A 25852-nucleotide genomic window follows, 5' to 3' on the forward strand; every position below is an offset into this window, starting at 1 on the left:
TTGACAGTGAAATGGTAGCATGAAATATACCAAAATGGGCCTAGATGAATACTTTGGGATGTCTACTAAAAAAAAATATATACATGTCAATGGATATTCAGAGATTCCTGAAAGATATTAGTGTTCTAATGTAACTAGCGGTAATTTTGAAAAATAATGGTTTGGAAATTGTATTTATGGCCCTATAACTTACAAAAAAAGCAAAGAACATATAAACATTGGGTATTTCTAAACTCAGGACAAAATTTAGAAACTATTTAGCACAGGTGTTTTTTGGTGGTTGTAGATGTGTAACAGATTTTGGGGGTCAAAGTTAGAAAAAGTGTGTTTTTTTTCCATTTTTTCCTCATATTTTATATATTTTTTATAGTAAATTATAAGATATGATGAACATAATGGTATCTTTAGAAAGTCCATTTAATGGTGAGAAAAACATTATATAATATGTGTGGGTACAGTAAATGAGTAAGAGGAAAATTACAGCTAAACACAAACACCGCAGAAATGTAAAAATAGCCTTGGTCCCAAACGGACAGAAAATGGAAAAGTGCTGTGGTCACTAAGGGGTTAAGAAAGAATATGAAGCAAATTAAGTAAATTTAATAATAGAAAATGAAAAGTTTCTTAAAATTGTATGCTCTCTTAAAATTGCAAGTTTAATTTGGATTTTCACATTCTTTTAAAGGGACATTGCATTAAATGCATACACAAAATAAGCAATGAAACATGCTAAAATTGTTTTTAGTTTAAACTGAAACTAACACAGCAGTATTAAATTGACAGTAAAGTCACAATTAGACTTTAATTTATTTAGACAGAGTATACAATTTTTAACAACTTTCCAATTTACTTCTGTTATTTAATTTGCTTCTTTCTCTTGTTATTATTTGCTAAAAGGTTTATCTAGGAAAGCTCAGGAGCAGCAAAGAACCTAGGTTCTAGCTGCTGATTGGTGGCTGCATATATATATATATATATATATATATATATATATACCGATTGTCATTGGCTCACCCATGTGTTCAGTTAGAAACCAGTAGTGCATTGCTGCTCCTTCAACACATGATGCTAAGAGAATATTGTATGTTTTACCTAAATCATGAAAGAATTGTTTTGGGTTTCATGTCCCTTTAATTGTGTACTTCCTACTAATGCTCATTGGTTAATAGGAGGTACACAAATTAATTTTACATATCATCAAGTATGCATTAACAGGAATAACACAACTGATACTGCTGTCCACATTTTAAAATGCTTCAATTTTATATAGATGATATAATTTTTGGTGTACAATGCGTTTTAACTCATTCAAATGCAATTTAAATATATTGTAATGCTGAGACAAAAAAGCCATAACCAACTTAAAGGGACATTAAACACTTTGAGATGGTAATATAAAATGATAAATTGTATATAATAAAACTACTCTGCAATATTCTTTCATTATTTATTTTGTCCTCTTTGCCTGTAATTCCATTCTGAAATTGTGAGCTTTTCAGTTCCTGTTAGAAATGGAAGTGCAGAACACTGTTAAAGTCAGCACAACCATTGGCTGCACACTCTAGTGACCTATTTATAACTGACTCTAATTGGCCACAGCAGAGAAGGTAACACAAGTTACAACATGGCAGCTCCCAGTGTTTTATAGACACTAAGGCCTAGATTTGGAGTTTGGCGGTAGATGGGCTGTTAACGCTCTGCAGGCTTTTTTCTGGCCGCACCATAAAATTAACTCTGGTATCGAGAGTTCAAAAAAATGCTGCGTTAGGCTCCAAAAAAGGAGCGTAGAGCATTTTTACATCAAATGCAACTCTCGATACCAGAGTTGCTTACGGACGCGGCCAGCCTCAAAAACGTGCTCGTGCACGATTCTCCCATAGGAAACAATGGGGCTGTTTGAGCTGAAAAAAAACCTAACACCTGCAAAAAAGCAGCGTTCAGCTCCTAACGCAGCCCCATTGTTTCCTATGGGGAAACACTTCCTACGTCTGCACCTAACACTCTAACATGTACCCCGAGTCTAAACACCCCTAACCTTACACTTATTAACCCCTAATCTGCCGCCCCCGCTATCGCTAACCCCTGCATTATATTATTAACCCCTAATCTTCCGCTCCGTAAACCGCCGCAACTTACATTATCCCTATGTACCCCTAATCTGCTGCCCCTAACACCGCCGACCCCTATATTATATTTATTAACCCCTAATCTGCCCCCCACAACGTCGCCGCCAGCTACTTACAATAATTAACCCCTAATCTGCCGAGCGGACCTGAGCGCTACTATAATAAAGTTATTAACCCCTAATCCGCCTCACTAACCCTATCATAAATAGTATTAACCCCTAATCTGCCCTCCCTAACATCGCCGACACCTAACTTCAATTATTAACCCCTAATCTGACGACCGGAGCTCACCGCTATTCTAATAAATGTATTAACCCCTAAAGCTAAGTCTAACCCTAACACTAACACCCCCCTAACTTAAATATAATTTAAATCTAACGAAATTAATTAACTCTTATTAAATAAATTATTCCTATTTAAAGCTAAATACTTACCTGTAAAATACATCCGAATATAGCTGCAATATAAATTATAATTATATTGTAGCTATTTTAGGATTAATATTTATTTTACAGGCAACTTGGTAATTATTTTAACCAGGTACAATAGCTATTAAATAGTTAAGAACTATTTAATAGTTACCTAGTTAAAATAATAACAAAATTACCTGTAAAATAAGTCCTAACCTAAGTTATAATTAAACCTAACACTACCCTATCAATAAATTAATTAAAGAAAATACCTACAATTACCTACAATTAACCTAACACTACACTATCAATAAATAAATTAAATACAATTGCTACAAATAACTACAATTACATAAACTAACTAAAGTACCAAAAATAAAAAAGAACTAAGTTACAAAAAATAAAAAAATATTTACAAACATAAGAAAAATATTACAACAATTTTAAACTAATTACACCTACTCTAAGCCCCCTAATAAAATAACAAAGACCCCCAAAATAAAAAAATTCCCTACCCTATTCTAAATTAATAGAGTTAAAAGCTCTTTTACCTTACCAGCCCTGAACAGGGCCCTTTGTGGGGCATGCCCCAAGAAAATCAGCTCTTTTGCCTGTAAAAAAAAACATACAATACCCCCCCCCCAACATTACAACCCACCACCCACATACCCCTAATCTAACCCAAACCCCCCTTAAATAAACCTAACACTAAGCCCCTGAAGATCTTCCTACCTTGTCTTCACCATCCAGGTATCACCGATCCATCCTGGCATCCGGTGCTGAAGAGGTCCAGAAGAGGCTCCAAAGTCTTCCTCCTATCCGGCAAGAAGAGGACATCCGGACCGGCAAACATCTTCTCCAAGCGGCATCTTCGATCTTCTTCCATCCGGTGCGGAGCGGGTCCATCTTGAAGCAGCCGACGCAGATCCATCCTCTTCTTCCAGCGTCTCCCGACGAATGACGGTTCCTTTAAGGGACGTCATCCAAGATGGCGTCCCTCGAATTCCGATTGGCTGATAGTATTCTATCAGCCAATCGGAATTAAGGTAGGAATATTCTGATTGGCTGATGGAATCAGCCAATCAGAATCAAGTTCAATCCGATTGGCTGATCCAATCAGCCAATCAGATTGAGCTCGCATTCTATTGGCTGATCGGAAAAGCTCCGCACCGGATGGAAGAAGATCGAAGATGCCGCTTGGAGAAGATGTTTGCCGGTCCGGATGTCCTCTTCTTGCCGGATAGGAGGAAGACTTTGGAGCCTCTTCTGGACCTCTTCAGCACCGGATGCCAGGACGGATCGGTGATACCTGGATGGTGAAGACAAGGTAGGAAGATCTTCAGGGGCTTAGTGTTAGGTTTATTTAAGGGGGGTTTGGGTTAGATTAGGGGTATGTGGGTGGTGGGTTGTAATGTTGGGGGGGGGTATTGTATGTTTTTTTTTACAGGCAAAAGAGCTGATTTTCTTGGGGCATGCCCTGCAAAGGGCCCTGTTCAGGGCTGGTAAGGTAAAAGAGCTTTTAACTCTATTAATTTAGAATAGGGTAGGGAATTTTTTTATTTTGGGGGTCTTTGTTATTTTATTAGGGGCCTTAGAGTAGGTGTAATTGGTTTAAAATTGTTGTAATATTTTTCTTATGTTTGTAAATATTTTTTTATTTTTTGTAACTTAGTTCTTTTTTATTTTTGGTACTTTAGTTAGTTTATGTAATTGTATTTATTTGTAGCAATTGTATTTAATTTATTTATTGATAGTGTAGTGTTAGGTTAATTGTAGGTAATTGTAGGTATTTTCTTTAATTAATTTATTGATAGGGTAGTGTTAGGTTTAATTATAACTTAGGTTAGGACTTATTTTACAGGTAATTTTGTTATTATTTTAACTAGGTAACTATTAAATAGTTCTTAACTATTTAATAGCTATTGTACCTGGTTAAAATAATTACAAAGTTACCTGTAATATAAATATTAATCCTAAAATAGCTACAATGTAATTATAATTTATATTGTAGCTATATTAGGATTTATTTTACAGGTAAGTATTTAGCTTTAAATAGGAATAATTTATTTAATAAGAGTTAATTAATTTCGTTAGATTAAAATTATATTTAATTTAGGGGGGTGTTAGTGTTAGGGTTAGACTTAGCTTTAGGGGTTAATCCATTTATTATAGTAGCGGTGAGCTCCGGTCGTCAGATTAGGGGTTAATAATTGAAGTTAGGTGTCGGCGATGTTAGGGAGGGCAGATTAGGGGTTAATACTATTTATGATAGGGTTAGTGAGGCGGATTAGGGGTTAATAACTTTATTATAGTAGCGCTCAGGTCTGCTCGGCAGATTAGGGGTTAATAAGTGTAGGCAGGTGTTGGCGACGTTGTGGGGGGCAGGTTAGGGGTTAATAAATATAATACAGGGGTCGGCGGTGTTAGGGGCAGCAGATTAGGGGTACATAAGGATAACGTAGGTGGCGGCGCTTTGCGGTCGGCAGATTAGGGGTTAATTATTGTAAGTAGCTGGCAGCGACGTTGTGGGGGGCAGGTTAGGGGTTAATAAATATAATACAGGGGTCGGCGGTGTTAGGGGCAGCAGATTAGGGGTACATAAGTATAACATAGGTTGCGGTCGGCAGATTAGGGGTTAAAAAAATGTAATCGAGTTGCGGCGATGTGGGGGGACCTCGGTTTAGGGGTGCATAGGTAGTTTATGGGTGTTAGTGTACTTTAGGGTACAGTAGTTAAGAGCTTTATGAACCGGCGTTAGCCCAGAAAGCTCTTAACTCCTGCTATTTTCCTGCGGCTGGAGTTTTGTCGTTAGAGCTCTAACGCTCACTTCAGAAACGACTCTAAATACCGGCGTTAGGAAGATTCCATTGAAAAGATAGGATACGCAATTGACGTAAGGGGATCTGCGGTATGGAAAAGTCGCGGCTGAAAAGTGAGCGTTAGACCCTTTAATCACTGACTCCAAATACCGGCGGTAGCCTAAAACCAGCGTTAGGAGCCTCTAACGCTGGTTTTCACGGCTAACGCCGAACTCTAAATCTAGGCCTAAAACTTTACACTTATTTTGTAACTTTTTAAACAACTAATGAAACTTTAAAAAATACATCTACATGTTACTCATGGACTAATCTTTTCTTTGAATGCATCATTCTATCTAGCATGTATTTAGTGTTTAATGTCCCTTTAAGGGAAAAGTAAGGGAAAAGTTAAACTTTTGTTATTCAGATAGAGGATACAATTTTAAACTACTCAAATGTACTTCTGTTATCAAATGTAATTTGTTCTCTTGGTATCCTTTGTTGAAAAGAATTATATAACATTATCTTAGCGCAAACTTTATGCAACATAATATTGCGGCTAAAATTTGATTATAAAGAGGATTTTTCAGACCGCCACTCTTGCTCTATTGAGCGGGTCTCGTTTTCCCCCTGAGTGCATCTGGGCAGCTGTCTAGTCACAGCCCGACCCGATCGCGCCATTGCATTCAATGTAGCTCACTCCCAGAACAGGAGCGAGCTACATTGAGTGTAATGGCGTGATCGCGCCAGGTTGTGACTAGACAGCTGCCCAGATGCAGAATTATATAACATTATTTTGTACGTTTACTGCCCCTTTAAATTATACATTTTAACATGGCAAATACATATATTGGAATGGGGTGGATATCAGTAAAAGATTTTCTATAATTCTATAATCTTTTCAGTGGCAGATTGAGGCAACAGGGTAATTTCTCCCCCCGACAGCAGAACCAGACTGGCTGCTGTCATGGTGACAGCCAATGCTAGTTATCAGCAGTCAGAAAGAGAAAGGTGAGGCATACACTGCCCTAGAGCTAAACTGAATCTTTATGATAGCTTTAAATACAGTTTTCTATTAAAGGCCAGAAGATGACACTGTCCAAAGATGTGCTTCCTTGCTCCTCACTGGTATTTGCTCTCTAAGCCTTAGCTCCCGCCCTACAAGTTCCCTACTTCACTTCACATGAAGGTGTGATGTGATGCTGAAGGGATGTGATTCTACTTCATTAGGTTAGGGAAATTGGGATGGCTGTGCTGTAATGAAGAGGCTTAGGTAAATGAGGCTGTGATTGTAAAGGAAGCAGTGTAACTGCAGTGTAAATTCTCGAGTGTGTATATATGTGAGTGTTTGTGGTATGCGTGTGTATGTTCATCTGTATGTATATATATATATATATGTGTATGTGCATGTGTGTTTTTGAGTGTATATGTGTGTGTCTATTGGGGCATATATGTGTGTAGGTGCCTGTGTACTGTGTGCCTGTATATATGTTTATGTATGGGTGTATATGTGTTTATATATATATATATATATATATATATATATATATATATATATATATACAGGGAGTGCAGAATTATTAGTCAAGTTGTATTTTTGAGGATTAATTTTATTATTGAACAACAACCATGTTCTCAATGAACCCAAAAAACTCATTAATATCAAAGCTGAATAGTTTTGGAAGTAGTTTTTAGTTATAGCTATTTTAGGGGGATATCTGTGTGTGCAGGTGACTATTACTGTGCATAATTATTAGGCAACTTAACAAAAAACAAATATATACCCATTTCAATTATTTATTTTTACCAGTGAAACCAATATAACATCTCAACATTCACAAATATACATTTCTGACATTCAAAAACAAAACAAAAACAAATCAGTGACCAATATAGCCAACTTTCTTTGCAAGGACACTCAAAAGCCTGCCATCCATGGATTCTGTCAGTGTTTTGATCTGTTCACCATCAACATTGCGTGCAGCAGCAACCACAGCCTCCCAGACACTGTTCAGAGAGGTGTACTGTTTTCCCTCCTTGTAAATCTCACATTTGATGATGGACCACAGGTTCTCAATGGGGTTCAGATCAGGTGAACAAGGAGGCCATATCATTAGATTTTCTTCTTTTATACCCTTTCTTGCCAGCCACGCTGTGGAGTACTTGGACGCGTGTGATGGAGCATTGTCCTGCATGAAAATCATGTTTTTCTTGAAGGATGCAGACTTCTTCCTGTACCACTGCTTGAAGAAGGTGTCTTCCAGAAACTGGCAGTAGGACTGGGAGTTGAGCTTGACTCCATCCTCAACCCGAAAAGGCCCCACAAGCTCATCTTTGATGATACCAGCCCAAACCAGAACTCCACCTCCACCTTGCTGGCGTCTGAGTCGGACTGGAGCTCTCTGCCCTTTACCAATCCAGCCACGGGCCCATCCATCTGGCCCATCAAGACTCACTCTCATTTCATCAATCCATAAAACCTTAGAAAAATCAGTCTTGAGATATTTCTTGGCCCAGTCTTGACGTTTCAGCTTGTGTGTCTTGTTCAGTGGTGGTCGTCTTTCAGCCTTTCTTACCTTGGCCATGTCTCTGAGTATTGCACACCTTGTGCTTTTGGGCACTCCAGTGATGTTGCAGCTCTGAAATATGGCCAAACTGGTGGCAAGTGGCATCTTGGCAGCTGCACGCTTGACTTTTCTCAGTTCATGGGCAGTTATTTTGCGCCTTGGTTTTTCCACACGCTTCTTGCGACCCTGTTGACTATTTTGAATGAAACGCTTGTTTGTTCGATGATCACGCTTCAGAAGCTTTGCAATTTTAAGAGTGCTGCATCCCTCTGCAAGATATCTCACTATTTTTTACTTTTCTGAGCCTGTCAAGTCCTTCTTTTGACTTTTTTCACAGCTTCTTTTCGCTAAGTCCAGAGTTTATCTTTATCCTTTTATGTTTTTAAATTCAATCTAATGTAACAATGGTGTTGGGTGTTTTTGTTTTCACTGTATGTATACCTATATATGGTTTCTTTTCTCCTACAGATTAATTTTGTCTTGAAGAAGGCTCTCATGTGAGCCGAAACGTTGACTCTGTCTTTGATGACTAATTGAGAATCTGAATAAAATGATTTATGTGGTTCTTTAAAATACCCTGAGAGTGCCCTCCATGCCCATTCTTTATTATATAGAAGCACTTCTTTACAGAAAGAGTGATTGATTTATGGAATAAACTTCCTCAAGAGGTAGTAGCAACAAACACTGTGGGGGACTTTAAAAATGCATGGGGCAAGCATAGGGCTATCCTACGAACTAGATAAGTTTATACTGTTAGGTAAGGTCGGGCAGACTTGCTGGGCCTATGGCTCTTATCTGCCGTCAATATCTATGTTTCTATGTTTCTATGTTTCTATATATATGTGTGTGTGTGTGTGTGTATGTGCATGTGTGTAAATGTGTGCGTGGGTGGGTATGTTTGTGTATTTATATATTTTTTTTTTTAAGTGTACACGTCTGTTTAGTGTTAACCTAACATAATTGTATAACTATTATGGCCCTTTAAGTTTGAAATAAATCAAACCATTGATCATTTTCTTTAAAATGCAGGACTCACACTTTCAAACTTAAAAAAAGTCAGTAGTGCCAAAATATATGAATAAATTCAGTTTCTTAAAAAAAAAACGTTGCCACAAAATTATTTAAAAATCTTAATTACAAACATTTTTTATTACATTATTTTTTCCGCTCTTGTTACTACAAGATCAAAGCCAACATCTTAGCATTTGCTTTTATTCTGAGTGTAAAGTCTTTAAAGGACATTCTGATACAAAAAAAAAATGTCAGCATTAAGTTTATGATGGAGAAGTCTATTACCATATTGCAGACAATTTCATGCAGTTACTAATGAAGTTTAATATTTTGTTCTTGAATTTGAACCATTGGTCTTTAATTCCTTAACAGGACATGTACCATGTACATTAACACGCTATTATACCATCCCTCCTCCATTCTTGTAACTGGAAATAGCGTGGTTTCACCGCTGCTAGCGATATTGCACTATCAATTGTGCAATCCCCATAGAAAGACCAGGGTACGTATATAAGGAATTACTAGTTACCACTCAGTTTTATAAACAACACAATGTTTTAATATTGGCCTTGTTGCCACATGATGATCTGGCATGTTGCTACTACCGGTATTGGGCTCTGGATCCGCTGTAAATTTTCTACTCTATTAGTTTAACAGCATCACCATTTTTAATGAAAGATAAAAAATGTGTACAATGCCCAATTAACTAATTTAAGCATGTTATACATTAATTGGGTTGCTATAAAAAGGAAAGCAAACAGCCACTTAAAGGGAAATATTACTAAAATATTTTCTTTTGGGTATATGAAAGAGCAAAAGTTAAATGTTATTTTTTGTATAATTTTTTTGCATAAAAAAGTATTACTTAAAGCTGTTTAAATTTAAATTAAAACTAACAGGAAATATATAACTGTACATCTGAGTTTTTGGATTATTTTGCTCACTGGCTGACATGGACAACTCCCAGATAAAAAAAAAAAATGTTTTATCCAGTACAAGAATATCTATTTTTCAAGACACAAAGCACCATAACACATTTCGAAACAGTTTCTTTTAGATGAAACACAAAACATTTTTTTATTGTCATGTTCCTTTAAAGGGACAGTCTACACCTTAGTCATCTTAAAGTCTTACCTTAGATTAAGCTGCAAATAGCCTCCTGTACCCCTTTCTATATCATGCAGCAGGAATGGTAAACCAGTTATTTTTAAATGGCTATTGTTTCTGGTCAGTTTGAAATGGCTGCCAAGCTCCACCCACTGATGACATCATGATCTGGGCTGCATCTTGCTTCCAATCACAAAAGACTCACTAGTTGGATTCAACAGACTGTCAATGCTATTCAACAGAATGCCTGGATGTAGCCCAGATCATGATGTCATCGGTGAGTGGAGCTTGGCAGCCATTTCAAACTGGCCAGAAACAATATTCATTTTAAAATAACTTTTTTACTGTTCCTGCTGCATGATAGAGAAAGGAGCGCAGGAGACTATTTGCAGCTTAATCTAAGGTAAGACTTTAAGATGACTAAGGTGTAGACTGTCCCTTTAAAGCTTATAATACAATTGAATTCATAATTTGTCACAAATGCATCACAATGTGGTATCAGCATGTTGGTTTCAAATTAATTATAGATGAAATAAGCATCAATATAGCAATAACATGTACATGTAAAACTTTAATTAGATGTCATTATTAATGCATACTTACAGCTGAGTAATAACGTGTTTACAGTTAGTCTTTGATGTTCTATATCATCATACTATTTACTTAAATATGTGTGTAGTATAATTATATGATAGCACAAACATGGTTTAAGATGTCCTTGTAAAATGAATAAGCGTTGTTATTAGCAAATCATAATTGGTAGACTAATCTTACATTTGAATTTGAACTATTCATGTGGCAGACACTTCTATATTATAAAGGAGGTAAATATCAGTGAAACATGATGCTTCAATATTTATCCGTACAGGGACATTACAGACAAAATTGGAATCCACATGGGTGAATTTCAGTTGGGAATAGATTTTTTTTTTTTTTTTTATGTACATGTATTAGCAAAAATGCTTCTAATAAAAGCTATAGCTGTTTTAAAAGTGTATTTAAATATGCACTTTGCATCAGTAGTTTAAACACAGCACTTGCACAGAGAACCTAAAGTGCTGCTAATGACTCAATTTGTTAATTGCTAACATGATACTACACGCCCCACTGACACTCTGAGCAGCCGCAGTATTTAAAATGCTGGTGCACCGAGAATATCTAGCTATGCTTCACATGCACGTGCAGAGAAAAAGGTTAACACTAAAACAGTAATAACTTTTACTAGAAGCATAATACGTTTCTATCCAACAGGCCATATTTTCTGGATTACCTTGGAAGAGAGCAGGTAAAATAACTATGTTTACTAATCAGCTGATTAATTCACCTGTGCTCCAGTTCAGATAGCCTCAAAATGTGGCCTGTCAGGGAAGCCTAAGGACAGATTTGAAAACCAGTGGTCTATCTAAGTTTTGACCAGAATATCCCTTTAATGAATGTGTGAGTTCAGATTAGTTTTATTTGTTGTAAAGTAAAAGAAATGCATAACTGATCACTGTATGTAACAAAAATGGTACCAAATGCTAAATATTCATATGAAATATAGTACTATAATTGTGTGTAAATATAATCTTAATGGTATTTTTCTTACCTTTGGATTTTATAGCAATTAGAGAAGTATGAGCAAATGCCCTTAGCTTGGAAATATAGAAATATTTTACTGACATATTAGAAAATAACATATTTTGAAGCCTAAGGGTCCTAACACATACGTATGCTTAATGAAGCTGGAAACTCAAGGATAATCCGTTTTTATATCCAAAGTAGAAGCTTATTATCTGCAGGACTCAGAGTACAGATTATTTTGCTTACAAGGCTTATTCGCACCGACCACCGAGAACAGGAAATATTTTTGGCAGATAGGCTAAAGACATAATTATAAAGTTAGAAGTATCACAAGAAACTATACGTTTATGAATCAGTAAAATATAATAGGGAAAAATGGATTATTAAAAAAATATGACAGCAAAGTGCAACAGGCAAAGCAGTGTATGTCGCAGTTATATAGGATATATGCGGAAACTTTAACAGAACAAAAACGTAAGAAGGTATTATGTCGATTTAGAAACAATGCGTAACACCCACTTAAAAACATAGAAAACAATATCATTATCATATCTGCATTTAAAGCAATGAACTCCATCTTCCTAGCACATTGGGGCTGCAAAACAATATTTTAGAAGCCTTCTAACATTTATAACTGGGTGATTATTAACCCCTTAATGACTTCAATGGTACCGAGCTATTATACCCTCCCACAAGCTGTCCACCAGAAATAGCAGGGTCTCACCGTTGGCTGTATTAACAATGCAAGTCCCATAGAAAGACCAGCGACATACAGGGTACATCATTGGTCCTTAAAGGGATACTAAACCCATTTTTTTTCTTTCAAGATTCAGATAGAGCATGCAATTTTAAGTAACTTTCTAATTTACTCAAATTATCATTTTTTCTTCGTTCTCTTGCTTTCTTTATTTAGAAAGCAGGAATGTAATGCTTAGGAGCCGGCCCATTTTTGGTTCAGAACCTGGGTTACGCTTGCTTATTGGTGGCTGAATGTAGCCATTAATAAGAAAGCGCTATCCAGGGCGCTGAACCTAAAATGGGCCGACTCTTAAACTTTACATTCCTGCTTTTTAAATAAAGATAGCAAGAGAACGAAGAAAATTTGATAATAGGAGTAAATGATAAAGTTGCATAAAATTGCATGCTCTATCTGAATCATGAAAGAAAAAAAAGTAGGTTTAGTGTCCCTTTAAGGGGTTAAATAAGATATTTCCTAAAAGTGTTCAGTGGCACGTTGACAGTTTAAGGTAAGGTTTCAGGGTATCCTCATTCTGCTGTTCATCCTCCAGAGAGCTCTTTTGAGTTGCGGTCACCCCAATGCGCACATTTATAGTTTTGCTTTTTCCTATGGCCACAAAAACAATGGCACATGTTTTTACTTCTGCTTTTCCTAAAGGGGCGGCAAGAACTAGTGGTAGAGGCAGCATGAAGCCGTTAGACTGCCAGTTGGTAATAACTAATTAACCAATATCCACCAAAGATTTTAACAGTTAATGTTTCTCTAAATATATAAGTAATGTCCAATTTTCAAAGAAGCACATCTTTGTTTTCTTTTAGAGGCAATAATATATGGAAACACACATATATGTTGTAAAAAAATATTCCTCTCTAATCCTATATAATAAAAGAGTAGGTATGATTGTCTGAAGCTGTCATGCGCAGTAGAGACTGTACAAGGACAAACATACCTGGCCGTTGACACCGTAATAGAGGATTAAACAGCAGAGAGGGTGGGCGGAAGCAGGTGTGGCGGGGCGGGGCTGGACGGGAGTGGGTGTGGTGGGGGTGTCCGTGACATGGGGTGTGGTTGGACTGGAACAGGTGGGGTGGGGGCGTGATCGGGCAAGAGTGAGTGTGGCGGGGGGGGGGCCAGGCAGGTGGCACCGCTGCACTGCAGAAAATGGCCCGTGTACTTTAGGACTAGTATTATACTAAATGGTATGAAGAGATCAAAAATACATTTACTATACTCAGCAAAAAAACTAAAATAAATAGCTGCTTGTATAAGGCTTATGGTGCCGACCCAGAAAGAATGTAAATATTAAAAAGTATAATAGAAAGAGTAAAATAAATCACAATATATTTAGTCATAATAAAGACAGGAACTACAGCACTATTTTTAGATATATTTATAAAGAAAAAATCTTAAAGTTTATAGTAAAATTACAAATATTGCTCACAATATACAATATAGAAAATTGTGCATGTCTTTAATACAAGCCAAGTAAAAAACTATTAAAAAATACCCATAGGCCCGTTCATATAAGTTGTAATGTTAAGTTGCTTAAAAATGCTATCTAATTCATGAAATATTTTTTTTTGGTTTTCATGTCCCTTTAAAGGGACACTAAACCCAATTTTTTTCTTTACTGATTCGTATAGAGCATGCAATTTAATCAACTTTCTAATTTACTCCTATTATCAATTTTTCTTAATTCTCTTTCTATCTTTGTTTAAAAAGCAGGAATAGAAAGCTTAAAAGTACAAAGAATTATAGGAGCGCCAATGAAGGCTAAAGTAAACTACAGGTACCTCAATATACAGATGACATAGAACGATGTCACCAATTAGATGAATCCAATAAGTTTAAAAAACAATATCCCCAATTTGGATGAATCGATAAAATTCAAAATTATAACAGAGGAATGAATAAAATGGATAAAATATATCCTTTTTAATAACACACACTGGGTTTAAAGTATAAAATCACAGTTTATTAATACAGTTTATTAATACGACCTGATCAGATGACTTCACTGATCACTACTTAATTTATAACATAGAGGTCACTTATAGCATAAGAAAACTACTATTCTGGTTTTGTACATCCAATTAAAGCTACTTTGTATGAGCCTAGAAAGTGCATAAAGATGATGATTTGAAATAAAATAATATAGATGATGATTGGGATAGAGTAATATCAATTCTTAGGTGAGTGTGCAACAGACACGCAAATCGTGAGAAAGAGAAAGAAAACAAATATATTCACTTGTGAAATTAAATGTGTACCAAAAAATGTGTGTACAAAAAATATATATATATATTTTTTCAACAGGTTTCCGGAGACCTTTGGACCCAAGAATTATCTTCATCATTTGGCTGTTATTTGGATGAATTAATCATTGGACTATGGACTTTACTTTTTAAACATTTCATTGCTCCCCCATTGAATTGGGTTTTAATAGTGTTAAAACATTGTTTTATTATTTCCTTTTTTATTTTTATTTTTATGTCATTCCTAGATGCTGGCATATATTGTATTGTGATATTTATAGCATTTAAAAATTTGTGTAGGAAACTTACAGCTCTTGATAGTTATATCATTCAGAAATTTGTTTAGGAAACTAACAGCTTCTGATATAACCAAACCTGGTTCTTAGATAAAACAGCTAAGGACAGCTCTGGTTATCCACCTGATCTCTCAGAGACATAGGTAATTCACAATCTTATGTTTTGATTTTATTCACAGATCATACCGGTATTAGATCGTTTTGTATATATATTTTTTATATATTTTTTATATTTTTTTTTGGTATATTTTTTTTGGTATATATTTTTTGTACACACATTTTTTGGTACACATTTAATTTCACAAGTGAATATATTTGTTTTCTTTCTCTTTCTCACGATTTGCGTGTCTGTTGCACACTCACCTAAGAATTGATATTACTCTATCCCAATCATCATCTATATTATTTTATTTCAAATCATCATCTTTATGCACTTTCTATGCTCATACAAAGTAGCTTTAATTGGATGTACAAAACCAGAATAGTAGTTTTCTTATGCTATAAGTGACCTCTATGTTATAAATAAAGTAGTGATCAGTGAAGTCATCTGATCAGGTCGTATTAATAAACTGTATTAATAAACTGTGATTTTATACTTTAAACCCAGTGTGTGTTATTAAAAAGGATATATTTTATCCATTTTATTCATTCCTCTGTTATAATTTTGAATTTTATCGATTCATCCAAATTGGGGATATTGTTTTTTAAACTTATTGGATTCATCTAATTGGTGACATCGTTCTATGTCATCTGTATATTGAGGTACCTGTAGTTTACTTTAGCCTTCATTGGCGCTCCTATAATTCTTTGTACTGTTAAACTCCCAAGGACCTATTAGGGGGTCCTTTATAGTGCAGCAGGTAAACAGATCTAGGCGCTGTTCTGAACTCCACATCTATAGAAAGCTTAAAAGGACATGAAGCCCATATTTTTTCTTTCATGATTTAGAAATAAAATTCAATTTTAAACAACTTTCTTATTTACTTCAATTATCTAATTTGCTTCATTCTCTTGATATCCTTTGCTGAAAAGCATATCTAGATAGGCTCAGTAGCTACTGATTGGTGGCTGCACATAGATGCCATGTGTGATTGTCTCATCCATGTGCATTGCTTTTTCTTTAACAACGGATATCTAAAGAATAAAGCAAATTAGATAATAGAAGTAAATTGGAATGTTGTTTAAAATTGTATTCTCTATCTGAATAATGAAAGAAAAAATTGGATTAATGTCCCTTTAAGAGCCAGCCCATTTTTGTTTGAGAACCTGGGTTATGCTTGCTTATTGGTTTGCTAAATGTAGCCTCCAATAAGCAGGTGCTATCCATGGTGCTGAACCTAAAATGGTCTGGCTCCTAAGCTTTACATTCCTGCTTTTTAAACAAAGAGAACAAGAGAACAAAGAAAAATTGATAGTAGGAGTAAATTAGAAAGTTGCTTAAAATTACATGCTATATCTGAATCATGAAAGAAAATATTTGGGTTTAGTATCCCTTTAACTGAAGGCAACATTCTGTCTAAAACAATTTTTACTCCTGTGTACTATGGCAGCTTAGTCTATGAGTGTGCTGCTCATACAAAGTTTGAGACAATTGCTCATGTAAATAAAAAAAGTAACTGCAAGCAAGCTTCAAATTGTATCATAAGTACAACTGGTTTAAAGTAAGGTTTATGTTTAAAACTAAAGATTTAGGGCCATATGATCATAGATTCACAGGCATGAAGAAAAAATAATTTAAAAAATCTATGGATTTCATTCAGCATTATCTGTTAATGTATGTGTATCTACTTCAAATCCCTACAGAGCAAAATAAATAGTTATGGAACTAAAATACACATTTTTAAACTGTTTTAGGGGTCCTGGCAGTACTGACAAGGCTTCTTAGATAATCCTGCAAAACCAGCGTTAGACCCTTAAGCACTATTTAAGGAGGTATTGTAGATATTTGTCACTAACAATTTTATTGCGGATAACCTTTTAGTAAATTTTACAGTCCATTTAACCAGTTCATAAATCTATCCAATTGAAGAATGTGTTCCCCCACCTAATTTAGCACTTTTTAAAGGGGGAACTATAGGTAACATAGTAACATAGTAGATGAGGTTGAAAAAAGACTGAAGTTCATTGAGTTCAACCTATACAAATCCAATATACTTACAAAAAAGCTCCAGTTGATGCTAAATTAATCCCACTAAAAGGTGACCCATTTAATGCAAGCAACCATATCTATGAATTCTGTTTCTATACAGAAATATATACAAACTATTTTTAAATGTGTCTAAGGTATTGGCATTCACTACCTCCTTTGGTAATGAGTTCCACAATTTTATTGCTCTTACAGTGAAAAACGTTTTCATTGCAGAAGATTAAATCTCTTTTCCTCCAGCCTTAAATTGTGACTTCTTGTCACCAAAAACTTATTTGAAATAACAGAGCTTCTGCCATCTCTGTATATGAGCGTTGAATATATTTATATAAAGTAACCATGTCACCCCTTAAGCGCCTTTTTTCTAGAGAAAACAGATCCAGTTTGGCTAACCTCTCCTCATAGCTTAAATTCTCCATTTCCCTTATTAGCTTTGTGGCCGTTCTCTGAACTTTTTCTAGGTCTGCAGTGTCTTCTTTTGAGAATTCCTCCCCTGAATCAATGGCCTCTATTTATCAAAGTCTGGTGGACCTGATCCGACAGTGCGGATCAGGTCCGCCAGACCTCGCTGAATACGGAGAGCAATACGCTCTCCATATTCAGCATTGCACCAGCAGCTCACAAGAGCTACCGGTGCAACGCCGCTCCCTGCAGAATCGCAGCCAATCGGCCGCCAGCAAGGGGGTGTCAATCAACCCGATCATACTCGATCGGGTTGAATTGCAGTGATGTCTGTCCACCTGCTCAGAGCAGGCAGACAGGTTATGGAGCAGCGGTCTTTAGAGCGCTGCATCATAACTGGTGTTTCTGGCGAGCCTGCAGGCTTGCCAGAAACACAGGGCCTCAAGCTCTATCCGGAGCTTGATAGATATGCCCCAATGTCTCTTTTAATACATGCTAGTATCGTATTAGCCTTAGATGGTAGGGATTATTGCTCCTAAATAACAACCAAGGCCATATGTAACATTATAAACATTTCCTTTAGGGAATCCTCAATTATAATGTTATCCTTCCTGTTTAAGAAGATGCTAATCTAGATCCCACAAAGAGTGCAGCCCCACAGTGTTTCAGCATCCGTGGATGGCACCATGATGAGTAGGAGGTTAATATATATATATATATATATATATATATATATGAACTAGGTACACATATCCGGCTGCTATACCAGATCAGACAAAATCTACTAGAGATTATCAAGTCATATTCATTATTATTGCATCTCAAAGATTTGAATATGCATTATTTAACATATGTTGCAATACAGAAAAATAAATATTCTTGTTGTTATGCTTGTAGAATGTGAGAATAGCGACACACACACACACACACACACACACACACACATACATACAAACATACATACACACACACACACACACATACACACACACACACATACACACACACACACACACATATATACAGTTGTGCTCATAAGTTTACATACCCTAGCAGAATTTATGATTTCTTGGCCATTTTTCAGAGAATATGAATGATAACACAAAAACTTTTCTTTCACTCAATGTACAGTATATATATTTAAAATATTACATAATCTTATAACAAGAAAAAATTAAGGTAAAAAAATCACAAAACATTTGAATTATTATATTTTAAAGCTTAGATTTTTCTCCAAACATTTTTTTCCAGCCAATCAAGGCATGTAACAAAGTATATATTTTGTTATGTTTATAAAACAATATCTTTTTAACTGGATCATGGTTGAAATTGTAGACTTTCTGGGTTAGGCTTAATGTTCAAGAAAAAAAATAAAGATAATGTGATATAATTTAAGTAATGGCAGTTATTTCAAAGGAAAGTTTAGATGGGAGGAGGGGGGTATGTAGGAAACACATTCAACAGGTTTTATGTAACCCCTTTGGTTTTAAGATTGGTTTTAAAATATTTTTTTCACTACCTTATCATCAATCAACACAGGGTCAAACACCCTGATCAATATTTTTTTAATGGACTAGACTCTTGACATTCTTGATGAATAGCTGGAGTCAATACCACTTACAAGAACACATTTCACATAGAAATGCCCATCACTTTTTCAACAGGATTTGATGGATTTCTTCCTATGAGTTTCTCCTAAAAAAAATAAAAAATGAATGCCTGTTAACTGTCAGGTGAACAACTACAAAACACATATAAAAAAAAGGTTTTGATTCTCCTGAAGTAAAAAAAAAAGAGATTAAAGAAAAAACAAATCAGCATTTTAACTGTCCTACCATTTTTTCACCAATATCAACAATATTCATAGTTATTCTTTAGTCAGCAATTAACAACAGGTTTAAAACATTTATCAATAGAATAAGTGGAAGAAAGAGCCTTGAAAACCATTAAGTTACACTTGAGATAGATCAGAACATCCATTGTAAATAAAGTATTTGGACAGGAAGATGCTGACTGAGCCTAGTAACGGCACTCATCAGGGAAGTCACTTAATATTTGATACTCTTTGTTTGGTATTTTCTATGCATATATGGTTAACACCAGCAATGGAATTTTAGTTGAAGTGTATTATAAGAAAATCTCAGGATAAACTGAGTTTAGATCTATTTGCATCTACACATGACCAGACTGAGTGCAAAATCCACTGTAGATTAAAGGGATATGAAACCCAATATGTTTCTTTTATGATTTATATAGAGCATGTAGTTATAAACAACTTTCTAATGTAATTCTATTTTCAAATTTGCTCTGTCTGAAGCACAAACAAACATTTTTGAGCTTCATATTCATTTAATGAACATTAAAGGGACAGTAAACACCTTGTAATAACAAGACATTTCTTGCTATAGAATAAGCTAAGTCTTAAAATGTTTAAAACAAATTAACATCCTTTTTACTGAAAAATATTTATCAGTAGCCAAACTCCATACATCCTCTTAGTTAGAGGAGCCAATCTGGGCTTTACTCTTCAGACAACAAGACTAGCCCTAGCTATAATGTTGATATAGAGTGCTTTGGTTTGCAGTTGTTATCAGTTAAAGCCAATTAGGGACAGATATATAACATAATTAGTCAGGAGAAGTCAGCAGGGTGCAGTTTAAGCTCTCAGAATTAGAAATGGCTCAATGTGTAGAGCTAAATAATTAAAATATATTGCAAAGTTGTTTCATTATTATTAACTAAGCATTTTACATAGAAATCTAAAGGTGTTTACTATCCCTTTAAATAATTATTTTTAGTATTTTTTCTCATATCAAAGATTTGAATATGCATTTTTAACCAGATGTTCCAGTACAGAAAAATAAATATTCTTGTTATGCTTGTGGAATGTGTCACTATACAACAGGAGAGTTGTGGGAGTGTCCCTTTTAAAACAGTTAGATTATATTCAACAGTATTCCATCCTGATTATATTCCACAGTATTCTTGTTAGTTTTCAAATAAAAAAAGAGCTTCAATTTAGTCTTTCTATAAGCAATACACATATATATATATATATATATATATATATATATATATATATATATATATATATATATACTGTAATACTGTCTGGTGTCCGTGTTCAACACACAACACACTATAGCTCAAAAATAAATGTGTAAACTGGGGAGGCTTTAGCACCATGATAAATGCCTTTCTGTAAATACAACAGATGTAAGTCCAACCCAATACTCACGGCACCGGCCCAACTCAGCGGGATATCGACCTCCGAGGGATAGCGACCTCCGATCTTCGATTCACCAGCACTGGTCCGGGCAAACAGTGGAGCAGAGGCAACCGTAATCTCCTGGTGGCTTCCTACACGCCAAACTTAGAATGTGAACAACAGTAACTGAAGAAATACGGTCAGAAACGTGCTTGGTCTATACGTACCTGGTCTATACCCTGAAACTCAAATAGTGAACATACATAATCTATCTGAGCTTTACCAAATTTGATCCCTCTTCTATGGGACGCAAAGTGTCTTGCCACCGGAGTCCTAGGGATCTCTACTTCCAGGGACAACAAATGCTCTCTAATCCTGTCTTTTAATAGACGTGTAGTTCTTCCTGTATATTGGAATTCACAATATTTACAGGTAACCAAATATATTACATACCTTGAATTACATTCTAGGTGTTGAACAATAGTATACTCATCTTTCGTAACAGTGGAGACAAACTCCGGTAGCAAGACACTTTTTGAGTTTCAGGGTATAGACCAGGTACCTAAAAAGATAACTGGAGGGGACCGAATGTTAGCACTAGATAATAAAGAGGTATACTGGATATACACTTTGAAAACAGGCAGTCCTTTTGGGATGAATGAGATAGCTGATGTAAAGCTGTTTACAGGCCTGTAAAGTGGAGGTTGGATTTAACTAAAATTTGAATTTAACTTTTAATGAATCTACGGTATAGTATGAGATGGTTAAACTGGATCTAGAAACATAGATAGGCTTTAATACTCTATTTTGAAATTGGGACTTATCCCGAATGTCTTGGCCCTCTACAAATTTGAATTTAAAAAATATAATTATAATTAAAATTAAAAAATAAAGTTACATTCATATATTATTATTTTTATTATCTCTATTAACTATCTGTGATATATATTTAATGCAGGCCACCACATTATATATATGGGTTTGGTATATCTACATAGTTAGACAGTGGGTCCTATTATTGATATGCTGTACGTAAATCATGTGTATATGTGTTTATATAGGGGAAAGAAACACAAAATAATACAAACAAAAAAATGTAATAAACTTAGACTGTATACTTCACTACTCTCAAGATGTGTTCTGAACACAACTGTATAACTCTGCACGAATTTACCAAACATATGGTGCTGCTTTTGTTAATGCTCTTTTTCTTTTTTGTTTTGTTATCTCTATTTATATCTCCTAATATGAACTGTATTATCTATTGGCTAGATTTGGAGTTTTGTCGGTAACGACCCGAAAAACTAACGCCGGCTTTTTTCTGGCCGCACCACAAAAATAACTCTGGTATTGAGAGTCCACATAAAGGCTGCGTTAGGCTCCAAAAAAGGAGCGTAGAGCATTTTTAACGCAGCTTCAACTCTCGATACCAGAGTTGCTTACGCAAGCGACCAGCCTCAAAAACGTGCTCGTGCACGATTCTCACATAGGAAACAATGGGGCTGTTTGAGCTGAAAAAAACCCTAACACCTGCAAAAAAGCTGCGTTCAGCTTCTAACGCAGCCCCATTGTTTGCTATGCGGAAACACTTCCTACGTCTGTACCTAACACTCTAACATGTACCCCGAGTCTAAACACCCCTAACCTTACACTTATTAACCCCTAATCTGCCGCCCCCGCTATCACTGACCCCTGCATATTATTATTAACCCCTAATCTGTCACTCCGTAAACCGCCGCTACTTACATTATCCCTATGTACCCCTAATCTGCTGCCCTAACATCGCCGACCCCTATATTATATTTATTAACCCCTAATCTGCCCCCCACAACGTCGCCTCCACCTGCCTACACTTATTAACCCCTAATCTGCCGACCGGACCTGAGCGCTACTATAATAAAGTTATTAACCCCTAATCCGCCTCACTAACCCTATAATAAATAGTATTAACCCCTAATCTGCCCTCCCTAATATCGCCGACACCTAACTTCAATTATTAACCCCTAATCTGCCGACTGGAGCTCACAGCTATTCTAATAAATGTATTAACCCCTAAAGCTAAGTCTAACCCTAACACTAACACCCCCCTAAGTTAAATATAATTTACATCTAACGAAATTAATTAACTCTTATTAAATAAATTATTCCTATTTAAAGATAAATACTTACCTGTAAAATAAATCCTAATATAGCTACAATATAAATTATAATTATATTATAGCTATTTTAGGATTAATATCTATTTTACAGGTAACTTTGTATTTATTTTAACCAGGTACAATAGCTATTAAATAGTTAAGAACTATTTAATAGCTAAAATAGTTAAAATAATTACAAAATTACCTGTAAAAGAAATCCTAACCTAAGTTACAATTAAACCTAACACTACACTATCAATAAATTAATTAAATAAACTACCTACAATTACCTTCAATTAACCTAACACTACACTATCAATAAATTAATTAAATACAATTCCTACAAATAACAACAATTAAATAAACTAGCTAAAGTACAAAAAATAAAAAAGAACTAAGTTACAAAAAATAAATAAATATTTACAAACATAAGAAAAATATTACAACAATTTTAAACTAATTACACCTACTCTAAGCCCCCTAATAAAATAACAAAGCCCCCCAAAATAAAAAAATGCCCTACCCTATTCTAAATTACTAAAGTTCAAAGCTCTTTTACCTTACCAGCCCTGAACAGGGCCCTTTGCGGGGCATGCCCCAAGAAGTTCAGCTCTTTTGTCTGTAAAAAAAAACGTACAATACCCAAGCCCCCCAACATTACAACCCACCATCCACATACCCCTAATCTAACCCAAACCCCCCTTAAAAAAACCTAACACTAAGCCCCTGAAGATCTTCCTACCTTGTCTTCACCTCACCGGGTTCAACGATCTGTCCAGAAGAACTCCTCCGATGTCCTGATCCAAGCCCAAGCGGGGGGCTGAATAGGTCCATGATCCGGCTGAAGTCTTCATCCAAGCGGGAGCTGAAGAGGTCCATGATCCGGATGAAGTCTTCATCCAAGCGGGAGCTGAAGAGGTCCATGATCCGGATGAAGTCTTCTATCAACGGCATCTTCAATCTTCTTTCTTCCGGATCCATCTTGCAGACCTCCGACGAGGAACATCCTCTTCTCCCGACGTCTACTAGCTGAATGACGGTTCCTTTAAGGGACGTCATCTAAGATGGCGTCCCTCGAATTCCGATTGGATGATAGGATTCTATCAGCCAATCGGAATTAAGGTAGGAATATTCTGATTGGCTGATGGAATCAGCCAATCAGAATCAAGTTCAATCCGATTGGCTGATCCAATCAGCCAATCAGATTGAGCTTGAATTCTATTGGCTGATCGGAACAGCCAATAGAATGCGAGCTCAATCTGATTGGCTGATTGGATCAGCCAATCGGATTGAACTTGATTCTGATTGGCTGATTCCATCAGCCAATCAGAATATTCCTACCTTAATTCCGATTGGCTGATAGAATCCTATCAGCCAATCGGAATTCGAGGGACGCCATCTTGGATGACGTCCCTTAAAGGAACCGTCATTCGGCTAGTAGGCGTCGGGAGAAGAGGATGTTCCGCGTCGGAGGTCTGCAAGATGGATCCGGAAGAAAGAAGATTGAAGATGCCGTTGATAGAAGACTTCATCCGGATCATGGACCTCTTCAGCTCCCACTTGGATGAAGACTTCATCCGGATCATGGACCTCTTCAGCTCCCGCTTGGATGAAGACTTCAGTCGGATCATGGACCTCTTCAGCCCCCCGCTTGGGCTTGGATCAGGACATCGGAGGAGCTCTTCTGGACAGATCGTTGAACCCGGTGAGGTGAAGACAAGGTAGGAAGATCTTCAGGGGCTTAGTGTTAGGTTTATTTAAGGGGGGTTTGGGTTAGATTAGGGGTATGTGGGTGGTGGGTTGTAATGTTGGGGGGCTTGGGTATTGTATGTTTTTTTTTACAGGCAAAAGAGCTGAACTTCTTGGGGCATGCCCCGCAAAGGGCCCTGTTCAGGGCTGGTAAGGTAAAAGAGCTTTGAACTTTAGTTATTTAGAATAGGGTAGGGCATTTTTTTATTTTGGGGGCTTTGTTATTTTATTAGGGGGCTTAGAGTAGGTGTAATTAGTTTAAAATTGTTGTAATATTTTTCTTATGTTTGTAAATATTTTTTTATTTTTTGTAACTTAGTTCTTTTTTATTTTTTGTACTTTAGCTAGTTTATTTAATTTTTGTTATTTGTAGGAATTGTATTTAATTAATTTATTGATAGTGTAGTGTTAGGTTAATTGTAGGTAATTGTAGGTAGTTTATTTAATTAATTTATTGATAGTGTAGTGTTAGGTTTAATTGTAACTTAGGTTAGGATTTCTTTTACAGGTAAATTTGTAATTATTTTAACTATTTTAGCTATTAAATAGTTCTTAACTATTTAATAGCTATTGTACCTGGTTAAAATAAATACAAAGTTACCTGTAAAATAAAGATTAATCCTAAAATAGCTATAATATAATTATAATTTATATTGTAGCTATATTAGGATTTATTTTACAGGTAAGTATTTATCTTTAAATAGGAATAATTTATTTAATAAGAGTTAATTAATTTCGTTAGATTAAAATTATATTTAATTTAGGGGGGTGTTAGTGTTAGGGTTAGACTTAGCTTTAGGGGTTAATACATTTATTAGAATAGCGGTGAGGTCCGGTCGGCAGATTAGGGGTTAATAAGTGTAGGCAGGTGGAGGCGACGTTGTGGGGGGCAGATTAGGGGTTAATAAATATAATATAGGGGTCGGCGGTGTTAGGGGCAGCAGATTTAGGGTACATAAGGATAACGTAGGTGGCGGCGCTTTGCGGTCGGCAGATTAGGGGTTAATTATTGTAGGTAGCTGGCTGCGACGTTGTGGGGGGCAGATTAGGGGTTAATAAATATAATATAGGGGTCGGCGGTGTTAGGGGCAGCAGATTAGGGGTACATAAGGATAACGTAGGTGGCGGCGCTTTGCGGTCGGCAGATTAGGGGTTAATAAGTGTAGGTAGGTGGAGGCGACGTTGTGGGGGGCAGGTTAGGGGTTAATAAATATAATACAGGGGTCGGCGGTGTTAGGGGCAGCAGATTAGGGGTACATAAGGATAACGTAGGTGGCGGTCGGCAGATTAGGGGTTAAAAAATTTTATTCGAGTGTCAGCGATGTGGGGGGACCTCG

Source organism: Bombina bombina, chromosome 4 (assembly GCF_027579735.1).
Source record: "Bombina bombina isolate aBomBom1 chromosome 4, aBomBom1.pri, whole genome shotgun sequence".
Taxonomy (NCBI): Eukaryota; Metazoa; Chordata; class Amphibia; order Anura; family Bombinatoridae; genus Bombina; species Bombina bombina.